Source organism: Mytilus edulis, chromosome 1, assembly GCF_963676685.1.
Source record: "Mytilus edulis chromosome 1, xbMytEdul2.2, whole genome shotgun sequence".
Lineage (NCBI taxonomy): Eukaryota > Metazoa > Mollusca > Bivalvia > Mytilida > Mytilidae > Mytilus > Mytilus edulis.
In genome coordinates, this window is record NC_092344.1 from 26,262,877 (window position 1) to 26,286,151 (window position 23,275).

General features: G+C 31.1%; 1 long non-coding RNA gene across 1 annotated transcript in view; it reads left to right on the forward strand.

The window, feature by feature from the left end:
- Positions 1 to 15,831, forward strand: part of LOC139528698 (uncharacterized) — a 493,302-nt gene extending 477,471 nt beyond the window's left edge. Inside the window, exons 2-3 of the long non-coding RNA XR_011665665.1 lie at positions 14,521 to 14,648; positions 15,671 to 15,831. This is a non-coding gene — a long non-coding RNA (uncharacterized lncRNA). The remainder of the gene's footprint in view (positions 1 to 14,520; positions 14,649 to 15,670) is intronic.
- Positions 15,832 to 23,275: the final 7,444 nt, after the last annotated feature.

Here is a 23,275-nt window from a genome sequence, read left to right on the forward strand (position 1 = left end):
TGTTCAAGATACATTCATACTCAGGAGATATTATTATCATAATCTATACCATTTGTGTGTTGGCTAGTAACTTAGGGTGTAGACATATAGACCAATGCGTAATCCATGCAGAGAAAAGTTTATTGGTCTTTATTAAATTTAGTGAAAAAACTGAAGCATTTAAATACATTCTACCACAGGTCAATATGTTTTTGATACATCATAAATAGTAAAATTACAATAATATCAAAATCCGGGGAAAGGAGTAGGTTCAGTAAGACCCCTTTTTGGCCCCAAAATATACCAGTTTTACAAAATTGTGAAAATGTAATCTTTTATCTATTTATTGTTAAAATGTGAAGTTTTATCTATTTATTAGAAAGTAGAATGCTTCTGCTACATAAATATGGGCTGTTTTTTACAATATAATGCACATAGAGCGGGTACTAGCATCATTAAGTCGTGCTAAATTACTAAAATCTTCACAATTATAGTATTTTAGTTAAATTTTAGACGGTTTTCGTGTTAATAATATTGAAATGTAAGTTGTATTTGATCATAATACATAACATACATGTATATAAAGGTTGAGGATGAACACGGATGCGGCCACTTTCATTTTTTACAAAAACCTTCTGAAAAGTGACGTTTTTTGGCATATTTGATAGATTTTTCATGTATAAGCTTGAATCGGAGCGTTTTTAATGACTAAATCAGTGAAAATCTTTCATATAAAACTAATTGAATCAATTGAAACAGACACTTAAATGTTTAAAAAATGTCAAAAATCTTTCGTAAGATGAACCTGAAATTTGAGGCCAATATCAGACCTCACGGGACCTACTCCTTTCTAAACGATAAGACCCTAAACAAATGACAAAATTAAAAGCTCAAACACACCAAACGATTATATCATAAATGTCATATTCCTCACTTATTACAGGCATTTTCGTATGTAGAACATTGTAAAAGATCTTACAAATTGATGCAAGATACAGTCATCGAAATAATTATATTAATAAATACGTCTAAACCAGTGACAACTCTACAACAGATTTATACATCTGATCGCCAGCAGTGATTGTGATACAAGGCTGACAATACATTTTGTATATGCATATAAAAAAGAAGATGTGGTATGATTGCCAATGAGACAACTGTCCACAAGAGACCAAAATTACTCAGACATTAACAAATATAGGCTACCGTACGGTCTTCAACAATGAACAATGCCCATACCGCATAGTCAGCTATAAAAGGCCCCGATATGACAATGTAAAACAATTCAAACGAGAAAACTAACGGCCTTATTTAATTAAAAAATGAACGAAAAACAACAGTCTTCTAAACGTCAGCCCAACCATGTAAAAAGATCTGTAAATTTGCTTGCAATTGTTTTGTTTTTCCCTCGCCGGGATTCGAACTCATGCTACTGATATATCTTGGCACCAAATCCTCTTGCACTATATCCGACGCGCTAGACCACACGACTACCTAGGCTTCAAAAAAATAAAGCTTTCCGTGGCCGGGTGCAGATTCATATTTACCGATTAAAATAAGATATAGGACGTATGAAAAAATAAACTCGACTTGAACAAGAAGGAACATTAGATTCTTGAAGTGACCTTTAGCTACCAGCAACTTATGTTATAAATCAATCGACACTATGCACTAACAATCATTCAGATGTGCCTTCTCATAACTGTTATTATAAAGCACAAATGAGATTACGCAGTCATGGCGGTGTTGGATGATGCGGTAACATAGTATTGGTATACAAACCATCTTACAACATGACTGACTTTATAGACGATTCGATATTTTGAATACGAAGAGAATGATGCGGTAAATATGTTGTTGTCATCATGATCAATGTTTACAAGTATTGCTGTCATTTGCCATTCAATCTACCCTGAGTTATCACATTTACTGATGTATGATGCTGGTAAACAATTTTCCTAATAAAGTAAAAGTGATCCTGAATTTACTAAGTCAAAAAACGATTATTACATGATACTAACTCGTACATGTCATTCTTTTCATCATAACGTACAAATATTGTCCGATAGATTTGTGTTATACGAGCCAGCCTGACACACTTAAAGTTCTTATTGTTTAAGACGTGTCAATGTTTTAATGAAGATATGACATCCAGGCACCCTTAATAGATGTGGACAAATTTTTGTAGTTATTGTGTTCTGATATTGCTGTCATATGTACTATACAATTAGTTGAAAAGTACAGATATATTATAAGGTATTACTGTATACATTTTCATAGTATCACTCTTAATTGATGCAGACAAAATTATGTTGACATTATGTTCCAATATTGTTGTCATTTGTTTTATATCATCCGTTCTTAATCTAAAAATAATCACTGATTTAGTATTGCACTTTATAGATGGTTAAAATTAAGTGACCTTATATTTAAATAGTTGGTTTCATTTTTGGCTTGTGCAAGAGCTGTCTATGTTTTTCATTTGATTTATCTACCATATAGTCTTTTTAAAGTGTTGCCTCATTGAGAAAGCACGCCACATCTTTTGTTCTAAAATTAACTGCAGGGTTTGATACTCGTGCTGTGTGGATGCAGTTCAATGCGTCCATGTGTCTGTGGTGTATTGACTGAAACTTTTACAGTTATGGTGTTTGCTTGTGAGAGAGTTGTATTTATATTTACTGTAGGGTTTGATAACTGTTAAAATGCAGTCGAATGTGTTTCCGTGCCTGTATTATATGCAATGATATTGTTATAGTTAAGATTATTTGCTTGTGAGACGTATGAGAGCTGTCTACATATTATATTCTATTAATGTGTCATTTCGGCTCTTGTGCAGAATTGTCGCAATGGCAATCATACACCACATCTTCTTTTTTTATATCAACTGTAGGGTTTGTTACTCGTGCTTTATGGATGGAGTACATTTATAATGTGTCCCTGTGTCTGTAGTGTATGCCCTGATATTGTTACAATAAGAATGGTGTTTTTTTGTGAGAGAGCTTTGTACAATGCACATATTCTTTTCAATTAATGTTTCATATGGAGAGTTAGAAAAGTTAGACATGCAATGTAGAATGCGAAATTTCTTTTGAAATTTAGCCTCCAAAAATTATGAGTTGGTTGTCAACACAAATCAAGCCTCAAACCTGTTTCACAGTTATGACCTCTTGTTAGAATCAGGGTTTTTTTTGGCAGCGTATACTTTGCCTTTTACTTTCAAAGGATAATTGCATCTATCTTGTTCATTTTGTAAAAGAAAGATTTTAAGACGTTAATAGTGAGTAATGAGTTAGTAAAGAGTAAAGCAGTCAACTTTTAGAACAGTCCACACTCAGTATACTTTCTACTATGAAGTACACAATACATATCTCTTTTTTAATAGTTAAATTTGTTGAGGCGGTTGCCTCATTGAGCCAATGAAAGTTACACCACTGCTAGAGTGCAGTAACTATTTGGCTTGACCCTCGTCTGTTTCAAATCAAAGATTGGCTGCCTCTCTGCCAACAAATCGCTTATATAACGTATAACAATTCAAAATCACCCATGTATTTTAGTATGAAATTAATCAAATATAGTATCGAATTACACATTCATAGGTCGTTATTTCAAAATATAAAAATTAAAATCAATGATAAAAGACGACAGTTGGATACAGATAAATATCCGGTACATGTCTGTTTAAATCGAAACACCGATTAACATAATACTGTGTCGTGTAAATTGCATCATACACGAAAATAAACGTTCAAAACACTCATATATATCTGTGTATATACTAACATTTCGTTAAGATTTAATTTACCGTGCATGTAAACTTTTTAGGAAATACAGTTCCTGGATGTGAGTTAGAAATTTAATTTAAAAAAAAAAAGAATATGTAGGTATGTGACGAGTTTTGACCATCATTCAACGGAGAAGGTCCGGTAAGGACCGATATTGGCCTCCAATTTAAGGTTCATCTGACGAAAGATTTTGGACACTTTTCAAACACTTAAGTGTCTATTTCAGTTGATTCAATTTTTTATGTGAAAGATTTTAGCTGATTGAGTCAATCAATATGAAAAAATCTATCAAGTATGCCAAAAAATGTAACTTTCTAGATGGTTTTGTCAGAAATGAAAGTGACCGCATCCGTGTTCATCCTTAACCTTTATATAAATGTTATGTATTATCATAAAATACAACTTAAAGGAGTAGGTCCGGTAAGACCCCTTTTTGGCCCAAAAATATAGCAGTTTTACAAAATTGTTAAAATGTAAACGTTTAGTTATTTATTGGACAGTAGAATGCTTCTGCTACATAAATATGGGCTGTTTTTGACAATGCAATGCACATATATCGGGTACTAGCACCATTAAGTCATGCTAAATTACTGAAATCTTCACAATTCTAGCATTTTAGTTAAATTTTAGACGGTTTTCGTGTTAAACGAAAGTGGCCGCATTCGTGTTCATCCTTAATATTGAAATGTAAGTTGTATTTTATGATAATACATAACATATATAAAGGTTGAGGATGAACACGGATGCGGCCACTTTCATTTTTGACAAAAACCATCTGAAAAGTGACATTTTTCGGCATATTTGGTAGATTTTTCATATTTAAGCTTGAATCGGATCGTTTTTAATGACTAAATCAGTTAAAATCTTTCACTTAAACTAATTGATTCAAATGAAATAGACACTTAAGTGTTTAAAAAGTGGTCAAAATCTTTCGTCAGATGAACCTGAAATTTGAGGCCAAAATCGATCCTTACCGGACCTACTCCTTTCAATACATTGTAATATGAATTAACACAAATGCGGCCACTTTCATTTAAGTCGTCTAAAATTTGACGATTTCAGTAATTTAGTATGACTTGATGATGCTAGTACCCGATATTTTAGCATTGTTTTGTCAAAAACAGTCCATATGTATGTAGCAGAAGCATTCTACTTTCTAATAAATAAATAAAACTTCATATTTTAACAATTTTGTAAAACTGCTAAATTTTGGGGCCAAAAAGGGGCCTAACTGGACCTACTCCTTTACAAACCGATCGAATGGTAATGTTTATTTCCTGTATATTCTATTTATACAGCGTTTTATCTTCAAAATAAATATTATATTTAAATGCAACAAGTCCTTAAAATAAACATCAAAGAAGAATCAATATATGTATTCTCTGTCTCATGGAGAAAAAAAATGTTAAGGCTAAGTTTCTTCAAAATACATATAACAGATAGCGATAAAACAAGTCTTTGGATATTTACTATATATTGAGATTTTTTTTTCTATCTTTAGGCTGTATTTTTTAAATACAACTGTTCGACAATCCACCCCTCTTTTGGGGAGATATGTAATAGTCATAGATATTTTATGTTTTCGTACTGGTTCCTGGTAATGATCTCTTATGTTTCATCTCATAGAGACGTAACTTGGGGACTTTACCAATACAAATGGTATTGGATAGTGGCGATATTAAATTCTGAGGAAGACCTAAAGTGAAGGTTGAGGCAGCACCGATATTTAGTATACGTTAAAACTCTTAAAAATTGGGGCATATAAATGTTGAAAATATGCCGTACTGTTCAATGTATTAACCTTTATACAAAATAGAAGTGCATATCAACTTTTCATTCTATTATAGAAAAAAAATACAAAACTTCGTGATAAAAGTAGTACAGTTTTAGACATAAAGTAAAGGGTTTTCTTATGAGAAATTCAATTATCTATATTAACAGAGGTGCAGCATATAGACATAAATTAACCTTGTAAGGCTTGGTATTTTGGAACTGTTTGAGATTTTGAGAAAAGATTTCATGGACGACTTAATCTCTTAAAGATTTTGTAAATACTTTTGTCGAATGTTCTTATTTCATACCAAAATAAATGTGAATTATCGTATGCATAATATCTGTAGACAATCAGAATATGTTTGCTGCGTTTAAAAGTAAGGTTGAACATGTTTTAATTCTTTCAAAAAAAATGACAACAAATAAAAGATATATGAAGTGAAGTAGTATTTCTATACAGTAGGATATAAAAAGTAAGCACTACACAGGTTAAACATTATAAGTGTATCATCAAATGGTCCCAAAATGAGCGATTTAGCGCGCCAATCATAATTTTGAATACACTCTTAATCAATTAATGACATTTGATCAGCGATATACAACTGTTAATTTTGTTACACGTGCATGACCACATGTCATGTCAGTAAAAATAGTGATACATTGGAAGATATATGTAGGACACAGTGTTTTAACGTAATATAATTTCAAAATTAACTTACATATTTTCGGGTAGTTTCTTTATTGATAATACCAAAATGCCAAGAGATGTGCATCAACACAGACAGTCATAATGATATTGTCATTTTCGCTCTATTGTCAATAAAAATACAAATTCAGTTCATAATTTCAGCAGTATATCTGTATGAAATATAGGAGGATTCGAATATTTCTTTGTTTTTATGTTTTATATTTTATTTTCTTAATATCGGTTTAGATGTCGAATGAAAAAGGGATACGTTTAAGAACACATTTGTAGCATGCCATGTATCTGTGTGACTTGTATTACATCTATCGAAAGCAGCTGTATTACATAACCACTAAGATAAATGGTAAAACAATAAATGACACAGAGCTTATATTGTTTCAATATGCAATTGATACATTTGTTATATTTTGAAGGAACCCGCCGTATTTGACAAATTTTAGCCTGGATATTCAAGACTGAAATCTAACTTAGTTAAAACATATGTTCAATGGATATGAATTAAAAAAATAACAAGTCAAGTATTCGATGAACTTTGACAGATTACTTTCATCATGTTATATATATAGGAAGATGTAGTATGAGTGCCAATGAGACAACTCTCCATCCAAGTCACAATCTATAAAAGTATACCATTATAGATCAAGGTATGGTCTTCAACACGGAGCCTTGGCTCACACCGAACAGCAAGCTATAAAGTACCCCAACACATTACTAGTGTAAACCCATTCAAACGGGAAAACCAACGGTCTAATCTATATTAAAAAAAAACGAAAAACACTTATGAACCACATAAATAAAAAAATCTTAAGAGTATAATTTATCGTAAGTCTAAAATATTCCTTAACAATTCAACTAAATATTTTTATCGTAAGATTTATTTTACACTTAAGATTTTTTGTGAAAAGGGCTGCTGATTCTTGACTGAGGACAGGTGCAAACAATTGCAGATAAAACGTGTTAATGGTACCAAACCTTCCCACTTATCTGAAACAAAAGTGTAACATCACAACATAAAAAGACACATTATAAAATATCAATTTGAATTTTAAAAAAAAGTAGAAACACAAATGAACATACACTGAACAAATACATATGATCACTGATACAAAGTAAATACACATATAATAAAGATAAGGGATGAATAAATTAAGTAGAAGTATATTATACCGCTTTGAAATGCTAAACAATTTCAGAAAAAAACATCAACTTTGAAGCAAATTACGTCATATTATACACAGTTGCATGAAAATAAGTTTGTTGTTCAGACAAATTCTTTTATTCAGATATACCAATAATATCTTCCTAATATTTTTTTTTATTTTAGGCTGGGTAAAAGCTTCAAAATAAGCAAATAAAAAAATGGGGTCACCGACATCGTTTTCGATTTAAACGCCATCTTTTTCATAGAATTTAAAAATCGGGACTTGTAGCCAATAGCCGTGTAAACTTGTCTGTTCTATTAACCTAGATGTTAGTTAAACAAATTTATTGATATTACCATTTTCTGAGCGGTAAAAAATAACGATTAGTTGCTATTATAGTTTTCCCGCCTTTTTTATTGTGAAATATCTATAAAAAAAATATCTACTGACATGACATGTGGTCATGCACGTGTAACAAAATTAACAGTTGTATATCGCTGATCAAATGTCATAAAAAAGCTGTGGTTTATAAAAATTGTCCAATAATTTCACGATGAGTATTCAACAGAATCACCCTATCCTATAAGTATTTGCTTTATCAATAAGAAAGTTATTAGTGTTATTTGTCTTTAAGAAATAGTAACAACGTATACTGTATGTACAGTAGAGTATGGTACAGTATGCTATTAGCTTTTTACAACAGACTTCAAGTAAATATTTCTTTCGGAAGCACTCAAGTCCTCATTCGGAACTTGACAGCACCATCATGAAGCGGCCATATCATCACTGATACTGCGGTTGGAACCCAGATAAAGCATAGAGTCGTACATTTGTGTATGGTAAAGCTGTCCTATTCTGAGGATTGCAATTTATAATTATTATATAGAAAATATAAAGGAGAACATGGTCAAAAGTTTTCGTCACCTAGACATCTACATCAACATATAGAAACACATTTTTTTTCAAAAATATCTGGAATGACATGGTTGTATTTTAACAAATAAGGTGTTGAAAGACACATAATCGTGTAAAGAATTATTGCATGTGTAATGCACTACCGTCTAGTCTACATGGTCTTGACCTCCTCGTTACGCGTTGCGGGGGACATGGAAATACTAGGCGTCCGCCCGTCAGGTCGTGTTCTGAGACTGAGGTCCTGTTAGTGCTCTCACAGTCAGGCCTGTACAATTCTAACCACATTTGATATAACTTATACTCTAGGTTAATATCAACAATATCCCTGACAAGTTCTAAAATGGTGGGCAATCAACTTTTTTAAAGAGTTATTCCCCTTGGAAATATTAAATTTATAGAAAATGGCCTTGCTAGCACTCTAACAGACCTGTACTACAGCCGTACAATTCTTCTCTTTTTTATTTTATAAAACTCATCATACTTTAAGTTAATATCTGCAAAATCTTTGACAAGGTCCATAAAGGTGTCCAATCATCTTTTCTCAAAGAGTTAATCCTCTTGGAAATATTAAATTATGGAAAATGGCCTGGTTAGAGCTCTCACAATTACAATTCTTGGCAGATTTTTTCCAAACTTAAATTTTTATAGGATAGTATCAACATTATCTTGAACATGTTTTATAATGGTGGCCCATCACCTTTTTTTCAAAAGTTAAGCCCCTTGGAAAAGTTAGATTTATGGAAAATTCCCTTGTTAGCTCTATCACAGGTACAATTTTTGCCAGATTAGATAAATCTTATACTATAGGTTATAAACAACAATATGTCAGACTAGTTCTATAAGGCCCAAAATATATATCTGTTTAAGGTTACATGCTTTAAAAAAAAATAGGGTAGGTAGGTCGGTATTTTCATTTTATTTTATTTTTTTCATTTTATTTTTTGTGACATGATTTTGAGTGTGCGGTTTCATCTTGTCATGGGCAGAGTTGATCATGGGCTGAGTTTACCCGTATTTTTAATGAATGGATAATTTTTTTTGTTATTGATTTGAAAAAAATGTAGGCCAAATGGTTATTTCATCACACCACTCGCAAATTTCTTTAAACAGCTATCATATTCATGATTATGAACATTAGGATGTATCAGGCAACATTATATTCACTTTGAACACGAGTTCAGTTTATTTTTCACTTTATGATGGAAATAAATGGCTTAGGTTCGGCACTTATAACCGGGTTGGTCGGGTAACCGTAAACAGACAAATATTTTTGTTTGGCCTAATGGTGGCTATTCCACTTTTTATGCCTCTGATGTAGCGGAGAGGCATTAAGTTTTATGTACACTGTATATCTGCCTGTACATCAGTCCGTTCTTATGTCCCAAAGTTGGTTTCCATTCTCCAACTTAAGTTTGCCTCATCCAAATTTAATGAAAATACACAATGCTAATTACCACAAAACATAGATCAAGTTTGAATTTTATTGGCATCACTTTAACCCTCTTGCTGCTGGAGGTACACATATGTCCATACCGACTGTGTCAGAGGGTCAATTATGTCCATATCTCAATTTATTTAATTTCGCCTTAGTGCTGTATTTTTCAAATGAAAGACTAAATATTAAACATGATTACATGTTTCATCAATGGAACCCAAATGTAACAGTCTTTATGGAATGACATTATTGTAGAGTTGACATCTTACTTCACAGACGTTGAGCTGTTGTATTTTCTGGCACATGAAATGCAGCCTTCAAAAACAATATTTAATCCCTCTAGAGATATGTTGGTTTAAAAATGGAAAAAATGCTAATTATTTTGTTTCTGTCCTGTAAATTAAGCTTGGCTTTACCAAATAGTATGAAACTTATACTTAATACTCTAGTTTAAAAACACAAATCATGTTTAAATTTTGGTTGTTTCACTTTAACTGTTCTAGAGTTATGCCCCTTTAAAATGGAAAAAAGGCTGATTTTTCATTTCCATTCTCTTACTTGGGTTTGCCTCATCCAAATGTTATAAAACTTGTACACAATGTTTAATACTACAAAATATAATCAATTTTGAATTTTGCTGGTGTCACCTTGCCTGTTCTATAGTTAAGCTCCTTTACAAATGGAAGAAATGCTAAAAAGAAATTTTCTGAAACTTTAACACAATGCTTATTACCATGAAATACATATCAGCTTTGAATTTTGGTGGTGTCACCTTGACCGTTCTAGATTTAAATGTTTAAGCTCCTTTGGAAAAATTCTGAATTTTTTGTTTCCATTCTCTTACTTTAGTTTGCCTTAAACAAATTTTCTGAAACTTAAACACAATACTTTTTACCACAAAACTCAGATCAGGTACTAATTTGGGTAGTGTCACTTTCACTGTTCTTCAGTTATTATTGTTTGTAACTTTATATGATATGCAAGCATCATCCCATGGATACATTTCCCATTTATGTTAAAAAGTGTTATGTCTCTTGGAAGTACAAATGTATCAAATTTATGAAAAATGGCCTTGTTTGCCCTCTCACAGGTATGAATTTGACAGCAGACATGGTTTATGCTACTATAAGTTCTGAATTCGGACACTTTAAAATTAGGAGATGTGCGGTGGTATGATTACAAATGAGACAATTCTCCAACACAGACTAAATGACAGAGAAGTTAACAACTATATATATATATATGCCATGTCAGTTAACTGCTAGTAGTCTGTTGTTATTTATGCATTATTGTCATTTTATTTATTTTCTTTGGTAACATGCATCGTGTCTGACATCAAACTCGGACTTTTAATGTGCATATTGTTATGCGTTTACTTTTCTTCATTGGCTAGTGGTATAGGGGAAGGGTCGAGATCTCATAAACATGTTTAACCCCTCCATGTTTGCGCCTGTCCTAGCCTTTGTTAGTCTTGCATGATATTTTAATTTTAGTTTCTTGTGTACACCTTGGAGAGTAGTATGTTGTTAAGGGGCCAGCTGAAAGATGTCTCCAGGTGCGTGAATTTGTAGCTGCATTGAAGACCTGTTAGTGACCTTCTACTGTTGTCTGTTCTATGGTCGGGTTGTTGTCTCTTAGACACATTCCCCATTTCCATTCTAATTTTATACATTGCCATAGCTTCCTGTACATGCTGTATGGCCTTCAACAATGAGTTAGACTTATACAGCATAGTAAGCAGTAATAAGGCTCTGAAATAAAGAATTTAAAAAGAAAACTAAAGGCAGTGATTAATGTACAAAAAAATAAATGAAAAAACAGATATATCAGACATTTATCTAGGTTTATTTGGTCTAATATTGTATAACAAATGTATATTTAAGATATGATATATTTGAAATCCTACATGTGGCTTCCCATTATTTTTGGTTCTCATGTGATTATAAAAGAACAAGGAGGATTGTCCCTGGGAATTTTGATCACATTGACAATAAGTTTTATAGGGAAAAAATAGTCTAGGGACATAGTTGCTGACATCAGACTATGCTAGTAAATTCTGTAACCATGGACATTTTACACAATAAGTTAACACAACCGTGACTAGTCTACTAATATTTGTCTGTCTGGACACATTTAACAAGACTAATTTATCTTTTAAATATGAAAGACACTGTTACACAGTAATGTACATATATGTCATGTATATACAGGGATCTCCATGGATGAAAATTGAACCATGGAGGAACTTTCACCATCACAAACCGTGTCTACGCCGTACAGTGTAGCGTGATCGAAAGTATTTCATCCCTCCCTGTAAGGAATGCATATAAGGGATGGTAAACAGACTGATACATTGCTTATTTAAATTATTTCATTATACAAGTATCAATATTTTCATTAATTGCCATTTGTAACCATTCAAATGCCAAGCCTTCATGGTCCCCCTTAGTCGAGAATGACCAAAAGCTGTCATGAAGGTTTCCATGTAGTTTTCTTGCTATTTTTGGTAATTGTTATGGGGGTTAAAAATCATGTGGAGCTTATTTTTCACGGACACTGTCAAATTCAAAAGTCATGATGATGAACCCATTATAGGTATTGCTGATTTGCAGCAACAACAAAACGATTCGTACGGGTTATGTAAAAGGTTGAAGAGATTTTTAGGGCAAAAGTTGACAAATGAAAAGGTTTGTAATGACTTTATCTAGCGAGTTGATGCTATGCATAATGCATCTTTCGAGTCTGAATGTAAACCGGATGTATCAATTTGATTATAAACTGCGAAATGCATGGGGAATTATGATACGTTATTTCTTTGGGTGAACAGTAAATATTTTTAAAAGTTTTTACTTTTTAACTTTTAAAGTAATTCTATATTATCGTTACAGCAGTACTCGAATTATTTGCGATGAAATAATGTTAATGTTTTACGTCTTATTTTGTACTTCTTATACAAGGGGGATGCTGATTGCGTAAGTCAATATAAAAGCACGTGTTCGACTTGTTTAACTGTTTTCTTTGTAACTGGATTATTAATTTATTTATTTAATCTAAATTATCATTAGCATTTGCTGAAACTTAGTTGAATAATTCGATAAATTAATCGTCTATCTTCAGAAAGTGTTCTCCTGTCAGGTTAGTCGATCTACCTGTACAAGCTCAGGTACAAGTGATTAGCGATCTTAATCCGGATATCCCTCAGGCGTTAGAACTGTATTGGATTATAATACAAACAGCCTAAGGGTTATGCAATTACATGCATTTGATTATAATTGCTAAAAAAAATGGCGTTTTATATATAATATATGCTAAAAAATATTCCGAGGAATTACTGTGGATTCATTTGTGTTTTAGTGGGTTCCAATTTTCATGGATTAAGGAAAATTTGCATGTTTGTGGATGTTTAATTGCATGGTTTGGCCAATGTGTGCTTAGTGATGATACAATTCTATAGAAATTTGTTACTTGCTGAATGTTTGATTTTTGTTGTTTACGAAATCAATGAAAATTAGTATCCAAAGAATAATATTGAATCCACAATACATGCAGTATATTTCATTTTTACATTAATCTTTTATTAGGTACCGTGCATAATGCTACAGATGTATTTATATATGAATCACATTCATTGAAAAACTCAGCTATACCTAACAACCATTACTTGCAAGAAGAAGATATGACCATCATAACCATGTGGCATTTGCTAGGATGTTGTCTGTTCTAGATGATGTGTGGATAAAAAAAGCCAGCATCATTAGGAAATGTGATAATGCACCTCTTAAGGTGGTACCTAACACTACAGGGAGATAACTCTGTAAAATCAGTTAAACGTGTTAATTACGTTGTGTTGTTTAGTGTATATTAAGCTTCTCAATGGATCAACATGAGTGTTTGTCAAACTGCTATATAACCAGTGTATTTTTTCTGATAAAACGGTTGGTTAAATTTTTTTTAAATTTCTATATTTTTGTCAAAGGGTCAACGTAAATAATTTGTCAAAATTTTAAGAAAATTAAACGAGCCAAATTAATTTTAGTTAAAGTGTTGGGTACTACCTTAAAGAACATATTAAAGTATACAGTATAGCTTAACTAGAGATCCCATGCTTTTGTGTCTTCCACTACTATTGGAGAATTTTCAATGTGGGATAATATTTGATTAATTGAATTGCAAAACATTTTATTTCCTTTCTGGTTTATTAATGGTGGAAATTAATTAAACAGAATTGTATATTTTATTAGGAATGAACTAATTGAAAACTGTTTCTTGGTCTTTTTCATATTTCTCTTATATATCTGCAAATTTAATAAACATAATATGTGATAGTTTACTGAAAGTTTTATCTCCTTAGATGCTATGACATGGAAAATTTCGTTATTATATTCTTCAACTTTGTACTTCATTTAGCCCTTTAAAGTTTTTTATTCTGATTATCACTGATGAGTCCTATGTAGAGAAAATATGCACCTCTGGTGTACAAAAAAATATAAACGTGATAAACCAGCTTTTATTTCTCAAACTTGATTTGTGGTAAAATTAAGCCATTTCTAGCATGTCTTGCTAACTTTGCATTGATTTATTTTTGTGATTACAGATTTTCAATAAAAAAATATTTATTTCTACTATTTTTTTTTTAAATATTCGCAACAATTAATATTCACCTTGTTCATGTTGTTATTCTGCACTCAAAAGTTGCAAAAAATATTGCATGACCAGTGCAAAAAATAGTTGGGTTACACATGTTACAACTTACAGTAATATTTATTAAATATATGTTTATTACAGAATTGGTAATAACAGTGAAATATTCCTAAAAAGAAATTTATAAGGAAGTAACGTGCAAACCAACAAAGAACCTGACATGGTGGACCTTCAAGAGTTGAAGATGTGGTGTAAGTGAACCTTTTTTTCAGGTATTATCTTCAAATATTATTATATAGATAAAGAGATTCAAAACTGTAAAAGGCAAAAATGTTCAGCAAAGTAGGATCCACAATTAGGTTTGATGACCAAAATTGTAAATTGACTTTTTCTGGAGAATTGCCTTTTAAAGACAATTTTTCACAATTTCAATTTGTTCATTTATTAAAAAAGAAGATGTGGTATGATTGCCAATAAGATTACTCTCCTCAAGAGGCCTAATGACACAGAAACTAACAACTATAGGTCACAGCACAACATTCAACAATGAGCAAAGCCTGGACGCCTGGACCTCATAGTCCGCTATAAAAGGCCCAGAAATAACAAATGTAGAACAATTCAAACAAGAAAAATAACAGCCTAATTTATGTACAAAAAAATGAATGAAAAACAAATATATTTGTAACGCTTAAACAAACCACAACCACTTAATTACAGGCTCATGACTTGGGATAGGCACATACATACAGAATTTGGAGGGTTTAAACATGTTGGCGGGATTCCAACTCTCCCCCAAACCTAACAGTACAAAATACTTAGAACGAACTATATAGAAATCAGTTGAAAAAGACTAAAGTCATCAGATGGATACAAATAAAAACAAAGAGTGTATCAATGTGGCCGAGTACTTGTACTAGTATATCCCAACAACAAAAAGAAATTAAGATTCTGATCTGAGAGTACTCACAGTTACTGCGACCAATTTGCTTAGTTTTAAAAATCTTCTCCTTTGAACTTGCTGAATTAATTTCAGCCAAACTTCAACGGAATGAGTTTCAGAGTGTCTAGTATACATTTTGTATTTCATTTCCTTGTATGTCAAATAACTTATCCACAATGGCTAAAATGGAACATAATGGTTAAATGTATTTTTTTGTAGTAGGTACAAATTGTGACTGCAGCAGACTGAATTTAGTTTCTAACTTTTCTCCAAAAATCAGAGATGTACTGAATACTTAAATCTGACAGAAAAAAAAAATTTAATAGATTATGTAAATGTTATTATATTTTTCAGTATCTGAAATTATGGGTTTATGAATTTTAACAGCTTTTAATATACCAGCAGTTCCAACAGCACGGTTCCTGCAATCCAAAAAAAAGAGGTATTCCTCTAATAGGTTTGCTAGGAAATTCATAAGATTTTTTGTTTAATGGTTTGTTCCTAATCATTATTGTCATTGCACTTGCTTTACTTTTCTTCCAGCATCTAAAAGAAGGAATTTCCCTTTTCATTAATTTACATTTATCTTGAAGAGTACATGTATAAATCTCACATCTCTATATTTTCATAATCCAAATTTTTTTGGTGGAACTTTGTATCAAAAAATCTGTTAAAAACAAGATCACAAAAGTATTCACCAATTTTATTGCAAAATATGATAATGGCTACTTAGATGGAAGCCTTGGTTGTATATATTGATGTTGGGATGTTTTAAGCGTTTTCTAGGCGCATAATTGAATTCAGTCAATTCATGGCAATTGATTACTTAATTATCAAAAAAAAGATTACATTTTCTTTCAGTATGTTATCAGTTAGCTTTAATATAAATTATGGCAACTATCTTCATTGAACTATTAATCATGTTAATTCAGTAGTTAGTTTTGTTTATAATCAGATGTACATGAGTAGAGAAAGTGTTTAGATTCTGATTTCTGTGCTTTCAGATAAGTACAAACCAGCTAGCATAGGCCAAAAGAACAAAGTACAGAACAGCGTTGTAACCACAGATGGGATTCATTTAAATGTTAGTCTGTTAATTAATTGATAAATTATATGTTTAATTCTAATATATAATAGTTCATGAAAATAAGAATGCTCTTCCAAAAAACTTTGTGTGTTGTAGTTGGTTATGGAAATACAAATTGTCTTTGAATAGTTAGTCCCTTCCTGTCCAAATCTATTTTATTGGGTCATTCAGCTCGACAGATATTATTGTCAACTTTTTTTAACTAGTATATTGTGAATTCTATTTTCTCACATTCATTAAGCTTGTTTTAAACTAGTTCATTGCATTAAAAGTTAATGTATTGTATTTTAATACGTATATTGTTATCACGTTGTCGTTGTCCCAAGAGTGAAGACATTTGGTTTTCCCACAATTACTTTAGTGTATAAAGTAAATAGAAATTTATGAAATTTAAACACAAGGTTTATGAGACAAAAAAAGGATGGTCGGGATTGATTTTAGGAGTTCTGGACCCAACAATTTTAGGAATAAGGGGCCAAAAGGGCCAATTAAGTATTTTTCTTGGTTTTCGCACAATAACTTTAGTATAAGTAAATAGAAATCTATGAAACTTAAACAAAGGTTTAGGAACACAAAAGGGAGGTTAAGATTGATTTTGGAAACTTTGGTCCCAATAGTTTAGGAATTAGGGGCCAAAAGGGTCATTAACATAACTTAGTTTGATTTTAACAAAAATTGAATTCTTTAGGTTCTTTGATAAGCTGAATCTAACCATGTATTTTGATTTTGGATATTGGACCATAAAAAGTAAATGTCCAATTCAAAATTTTTAAGTTCTTATTAAACCATATTCATTCTGTGTCAACTATTTAATCACATTCCAAATTCAGAGTTGTATTTAATAGGCTTGATTGTTGTGTCCATACTTGCCCCAACTTTTCAGGGTTCGGTCTCTGCGGATGCATAAATCTGCATCCTGCAGAGCATTTTTTATTATTTACGAGTTTGTCATGTTAATTTTAATCTCTAAGAGATAAAAAATTACAATAAAATAGATATAGACTGAGTCTTTATCTATTTTATTGTAAATTTTTAATTATTTATTAAAAACTTAAATCATATTTATGATATTAATGTCCTAAAAACTATACTTATTGAATAATGCTTTATTTCACTTTAAATTAAGCCGCTCCCTTGAAAAGTTGATCTGTATAGGATTAAATAGTGTCCCCCATTGTCCCATGGACAAAATTTCACAGATATGACCTATGAAATTTGGTCCAGGACATAATTTTATTATAAAATATTGTCCACTTCTATGTAAAAGTGTCCCTTTCTATTGTGACCTTTATTAGACATTTTTTTCATAGTGAAATCATGTCCATATTGCATAAAAGTCGTGTCTAATAACAAAAAATTTAAGACAAAATTGACATTTGTTTTTGTAAAAATATACAATAGGATTGGAATCTATGAATTGTTTTAATATCTTTGAATTGTGCTTTTTAACAAGACCAATAATGTCAGGAATAGTATTCATTGTCTAATTGCCATTTCTTCTTGCGCATACGTTTCAGACTTGGAGTCGTCACCACTTCTTTCAATTTGTCCTTATGAATTACAAGTTTTAATGTTTTTTCTTGTGTTTTTTTGTCAACATGTATATAATACATTTCATTGTTTTTAATTTGAAACTGCCTTCTTCTAAATGATCTTCTTTCATTATTATTAAACTCTGGAGGGTATTGACCATCACACACGTAATCATACAGCTGTTTATATTCATCACTTTCCATTTTTGTTCACATCTGTGTTGTCTTTATTTAAATTTCAATTATGATTTAACTAATTGATTAAAACATTTCAATGATTTCTAAATTATTTCCCTTCTTTAGGGACAGAAAAAAATAGCTAACCTATGAAATATTGTCCTTTGTGACATATTTTTATAAAACATCCATGAAATTATGTCCAAGTACTAGGGACAATTTTGCACTAAGGGAGACACTATTTTATAGTTTACAAATGTGATATTCTGTCCCATGAACAAAATTTCACAGATGAACATTTCTAGAGGACACAATTTCATGGGACACTTTTTGGGCTTACATTACCACTTAGAAAGAAAAAAAAATTGATATATTTAGTATAAAAATAAATTGTGTTGGTTATGTCAATCAGTACTTATTAGTATCAGTTTATCTTCATAGGTGAAGAATTTAGAAATAAGAATTTATATATTTGTTTTATATGCCCATTTACGGAAGGTATTGTGGTATACACAGCCAATTTTGCATAGGTACTATGTCTGTACCAAAAATCTGTAGTACTGGAAATATACTGTTCATATTCAGTACTATTTTGTTGCTCTAAAATTATTGTAGTATTTAGCTACCTGTATTTTACAGCACTTGATTTGTACTTGAAAATTTGATAGTTATTTTATTTTACTATATGACTTTAAATTATTTGTTTTTCTCATTGGTAAAATCATAGGAAACACTCTTTGATAAAGCATATTCACTGTGAAAAAAGATGTATTAACTGTAATCAAGAAACAATCATTATATATTATCTATGTGTTTGTGTGCCACTGCAAAGTATTTGTATGGTTATTAATTAAGTCAAATATAGAGTTATCTCCCATATGAAAAACAGTTTTTCCATAATCACATAGAAAAATCAAAGTAATGATTGGAGTCAAAGTGAAAATGTATTAGTTCAAAGACTCAGTAGATTAATCTCAAGCCATAGACCATGAGTTTACATGCAAACAATGTTCCCTGAATGAAAACAGGTCAACTAGATCCTTAAGGAGGCTAGATGGTACCAAAATGATAGCAAAATTTTAAACATTTCTTTTTTTCATTACAAATTTTAATTATTTCACTATAAGTTCTTTCTTTATGTTATTGTACAAAAATCAACCAATAAAACCAATTAGTTTTGGCCCCAGATGACTATATGTTTATATCATTGAAAAAGCTCCAAATTATCTGCCTTGTTATTTTTTTCCAAATAAGCTGTACTTTAACAAAACAATTAACTAAACAACTGTAAAATTTAAGCAATTTCTGTAATATTTTATTCCGATATCACTCTTTTTTCTCCTATTGTAATAGTTCAACAGAAAAAAGTATCAGACCAAAAATGCAAGCTTCGTTCAAGGCAGATTGTGAGCTTAAATGAATGGTTACCCAATTTTTTTATTTTAATTTTCTATGAGGTAAATGATAAAGTTCATTTATAGAAGAAGAAAAAAAGCGAAATTTTATATTTAAAAGTTATACCCGACATGTGAGCCCACTTCAAAAGGATGTTCAATGTTACAGTAGATTGAATTGCTGCAGGCCTGTGTTTTTGTGTATTTAGCTCTTTTGATTATTCATTGTACTGGTTTACATATTGTCTGTCAGTTTTATTGTCATAATTCATGATACCTAGTTTCACATTAAAGCTATCAAAACAATTTTTATATTTTATCGTATAAATATTCAAAACACAGTCTGGCTAAATTTAGCATCAAACTTGAAAGTTCTTATTTGTCTAATTTGGTATATATAAATATCTATTTTATTGAGTAGAGCTAACGATATCTTATCATTCTATCAGCTTTTCTCTCCCAGTATTTCAATATTCAGATAGTTTTTCCATTATTTTACATATTTCTTCTTTAATGCTAAGATCATTATACAGATTAATGACATGATCAAATGATCAAAATATTTATATGCATTGTTATATAGATTCATGAATGTTAATTATTTAAATCATCATACTAATATTGCATTCTATTGTTTATTGTATTATACATTATATGCACTGAAGCGCCAACCGTTATTGTAAATGGTTGGCAGATATTATATAAATATCAATTTTAAAGTCGAAGGAATAAAACTGTTTTGAAGTCCAAACTTTGAATAATAAAGAATAAGATTTGTTTGAATTAAATAAAAGCAGCTTTATTAAAAACTAATATCATAAATAATAATTATGAATCAATTACAATATATATAAATAGAATTGCAGTGTGTGCTACAATAGTGAAAATACATGAATAGTAAAATCTAGGTCACTTACTAAAAACAGCTGATCGGTCTTGGATCTAATTTGAAACTGACTATACTTTTCTCTAAACGTTTAAAGGATCAAGTTAATCAATACACCTAAAAAATAGTACGTGTGTACACAATATGAAGGTAACCAAAATGGCCATAAAGTTGACAAGTTCGATTTGGAATAATTCTAACATTATAAAAGGATAAATATGAATTAATTAGGGTGCATTAATAACTTCTGAATAAGGTAATTATGTTGTAACTATAGAAAATCATTCCGCATAACAAGCAAGTGTACAAAAAGTGAAAACATGTATGACCTAGTTTCGCGGAAAATATACGCCGGGAAATACGAATGAATGAAGGTTATTATTAAAAGAATACTGCAAATAATCGTGGCACAACACTGCCTCTCTTAAAGAAAAAAGAATTCTGTCCCTAGAATTGACATAAAATGAATGAATATTCAAATTTCAACATAAGAAGCATACATACAATGTATATAAACAGTAAAACAATAATATATATAAATCTCATTCATTTAAAGTTCAATATGATTACAAAGTTCTTTCCTAATTTCTTGAATTAACAACACACACAGTACTTCTGATCTTCTTAGCGGAATTACATGTAGGTTGAGACTCTGTTAATTTATTTTTAAGGTTTCTGACTTCTTCTTTCAGATCTGTCTTTCTTTTTTCCAGTCGCTCAATAAAATTACCAAAACGAAGGCACTCGAATCTATGTTTTTCTTCTAATTCTTTTAGTTGATTTGCATGTGATGATTGTAACTCTATTAATTTATTTTCTAATTCTACAATTGTTTCATCTTTTGGATCAATCTTTATTTCTACAATTTCAATCTCCTCTTCTTGTATGAATATTTGATTCTTCATACATGTTGATTCATCAATTTCGTTAATGTCCTCACTTACTATTACCACATAAGGATTACTGCTTTTCACACAAATGTGTTCTTTATTAACATGGGGTTTTTTAGGATCTTTTATATGTCTTTGCCACTTACCATTTGAAATGGTCTTGAAATTACATGTTTTGCATAAAAATGGGACTCTGTCATCCGAAGTATGTTTTATAATAAAATGTTGGATGGTATTTTAGGTATTTCCTCGAAAAGGACACTTGGAACATTGGAACAGTACCATAATTCTGTAATAATAAAATTAATCAATACTTAAAATACTTTATAAATTAACAAGTATAAAATATTATTTTTTAAAACAGGAATAAATACATGTATACAATATTTAGGTTTACACTTAACATAACATTTATTCTAAATGATTGAGTTTTCTATTAACCCAGTCTGGTATTTCACCTACGTACGGTATTAATTTATCAATATGAACATATGAACGGTTCTAGTTTTAAAACAGATTTCATAGACCACTGTGCTCAAAACTTTTAAAATTAAATAGGGACCAAGCCATGGGGATTTAAATTTTTGTCTTATAGTTTTGTCAAATTTATATACAAGATCCCCTTTCTTATATTTATATTTTGTAAGTCTCGTGTCATGATTCCTTTTTAATCGTTCAGCATTTGTCTTAAGATGTTTTCTGGCAATCTGGTATACGTCTTGTAATTTATCTTGAAGGTGTTGAGCATATTCAGATTGCCCTCCATATTTATGGTCTGGTAATGGATATATCAGTTAGATAGGAATACTGATTTCTCGACCTAGCATTAGAAAATTAGGTGAGAAGCCTGTAGCAGGATGTGGTGTACTACGATAAGCTGCCAATAGTAGGTTGATGTTTACATCCCAGTCTGTAGCATTCTTGTTGATGAAACTTTTTATCATCCCTGCTAGGGTTCGATTAAACCTCTCAATAAGTCCATTTGAAGCAGGATGGTAAGGTGTTGTCCGGGTCTTTGTGATTTCTAAAATGCTACAGACAGCCTTAAACAATTCACTCTGTAAAATTACTGCCTTGGTCACTGTGCAGTTCTAGTGGTATTCCAAATCTTGTTATAAATTCCATTACAAATTTATGTGCTACAATATCAGCTTTTTGGTGTGGCAATGGATAAACTTCCATCCATCGGGTGAAATTATCTCCTATTACCAATAAATATTTATTTCTTCTCTGTGTTTGTGGTAAGGGTCCAATTACATCAATACTAACTCTGTCTAAAGGGTAACCCACTCTATAATCAACCATCCCAGCTTTTGATTTTCTACTTTTACTTTTAGTACAAATTACACAATTTTCAATGTGTACTCTGACGTCTTTTGTCATTTGATACCATGTAAAATAATTTTTCATTTTCTGATTTCTTAATACCAAAATGACCAGAATATGCAGTATCGTGACAGCTGATTATTATTTCTTTCTTTATAACAGCTGGTACCAGAAGTTGTAAATGATCTAGCTCACTTTTAACTTCTCTCCATTTTTGGTATATTACTCCACCAATACGGACAAGATTACTCCAATTCAGCCAATAATGTCTTACTGCTGGGCTGAAACTGGCACATTTATCTTTATCTGGTGTTCCCTTTTCACAAAATGGCCTGATGTGTTTCAGTTTAGATTAGAGTAACTGAGACAGATCCAACCATTTTTTTAAAGGGGGACCTCACCCAGGATAAGCAGAGGCGGATTTAGTGATTTTTCAAAAAGGGGGACCTAAGGGAGCTACCATTTGATTTTTATGGGGGGCTAGGATGAAATTTGAAAAAAATAGGCAGGACAGGAGTTTTGAGTAAAAAAAAAAGACAGGATGAGACACTTACAAAAAAAAAAGTCAGGACGCCAATTTAGGTAAAAAAAAGTCAGGATAAACTAAAACAAGAGGCTCTCAAGAGCCTGAATCGCTCACCTTAATTCTTTTGGTTAAATCTCTCAT